We start from the raw sequence: 1,979 nt of genomic DNA on the forward strand, positions 1-1,979 counted from the left end.
TAAAACATGTATGAACATCAGAAGGTATCTTGTTTCAACCACACACCATTTTTCAAGTTTAGGTCCACCGATGTTAATCTACTCTCCTGTCTGGTTTGCTTGTTAAAGATTTGGCATTATGTTTGATCAGATCGCCTGTTAATTAAATGCTGAAGGGTGAATTAGTGGGCCATGTCTTCTAAATCCATAAGACATGAAGTTGTGTAAAGGCCCGTTCACACCAAGAACGATAACTATAAAGATAACGATATTAGCATCCACACCAGCGAATGATATCGTCTGTTTATTCTAAGTGCATGCGCGTCTGCCGCTTTAAATTCTCGAGCTCGTTATAGCAGGATGGATTCTGATTGGGTGTCAATGTTTTTATCGTTCATCAGCTGAAAAAAATCATTCTGAAAGTGATTCCAACGATATCGTTTTTCTGTACCTTTATCGTTATAGCTGTGGTGTGGACTCTGCTATTCTTTAATATTGAGAACGATTTTTAAAACTATATCTTTATCGTTATCTTTATAGTTATCGTATTTTGTATGAACGGGCCTGAATTCCAGATTTTATGACACCGCTTGTAAGTCTTGTAAGTGATCTTGGCTTGGTCCTTTTTGGAGCTTGACAGCCCCTCAACTATATACTTTCATATTGTGGAAAAGAGCACTGTGAACATTCTCCAAAACATTTCCTTCTTTATCATTCAGATTTGGAAAGACATGGGGATGAGTACACGATGACAGAAATGTCATTTTTGGTTGAATTTTTCCTTTGATGTGTAAAATGACAAAGACTGGAAAAATGCTGGTATAATGGTGTGACCACGACACATGATGGAGTAACCAGACATGCAGTTTTCCACAGGATAAATTGTCATTGTGGCCAGGATGACATTTGTTTTCTTTTTAATCTTATGAGTAATACTGCTGAAGTTTACTTGAAGCTTATAACTTGTTTAATATCTGCCTGTCCATCATTCATAGTCTCAAGACTCGGTTACACTTTATTTTGATAGTCCTCTTTAGACATTCTACTAACTATAAGTAACTTTGCAACTACATGTCAACTAATTTTCATTCATTTGCAACTACATGTCTACTAACTCTCAGAGTAGACTTTTAGGTTATGTTTAGGGTTAGTAGAATAAGTTGACATATACTTGCAAAGTTTCTCATAGTATGTTGTATGTTGTGGACCCATCAAAATAAAGTGTTAGAAGATATTAAGCAGACAGTCTACTAATACTCTAATGACTGATAGTTGACATGTAGTTGCAAAGTAACTTACTGTTAGTAGAATATCTAAAGTGGACTATCAAAATAAAGTGTTACCCAAGACTCTCCTGTTCTCTCCTTCCACATGTCTGCATTAGTATTTATCTGTTACTATTTCTCCAAGGTACCTTGACCGCAACGTCAGAAGTCAAAGGTCATAGGTGTAACACCCTCGTCCGGTCAAGCACAGAAGAATAAGGATTTTAGGAAGCATCGTGTTTAGCTGAGCAGTCAGGCATTTGACATTTCAGCCCAGCTTTGAATCCTGTTGTTGGAACAGAGCCTTCTTCAGGAGAGCGCTGATGACCCTTACGAAAAGAAATTTATTCAAGTGTGCTATTAGTATACTTCTTTTAAACTAAAAATAGGAAAGTATACTTTTAGTCTACTTTTTATGTACTTCTCAGAAATCGGCTTTATGTACTTCTCAGAAATATACTTAAAATGACATTTAAGTATACTTGACTTATACTTAGAAAAAGTCTAAATATATTTGAGCTATACTTGTGTTCCTAGAATCTGTGTTTTAATTGTTATACTGTAGAGGGTGCTAGTACACATCTTCTGTACAGAATTTCCAAAAAACACAAGTGAAGAAGAAACCGAAACAACAGATGCTTCCACATGTAATCTAACACGATCATCAGACATAAAACGGTATCAAAACTATGTAACATTATGGAATAAAATGTCGACCAATGAAGAGGTAATAAT

This window comes from Sinocyclocheilus anshuiensis, unplaced genomic scaffold (genome assembly GCF_001515605.1).
Source record: "Sinocyclocheilus anshuiensis isolate Anshui unplaced genomic scaffold, SAMN03320099.WGS_v1.1 scaffold283, whole genome shotgun sequence".
NCBI lineage: Eukaryota > Metazoa > Chordata > Actinopteri > Cypriniformes > Cyprinidae > Sinocyclocheilus > Sinocyclocheilus anshuiensis.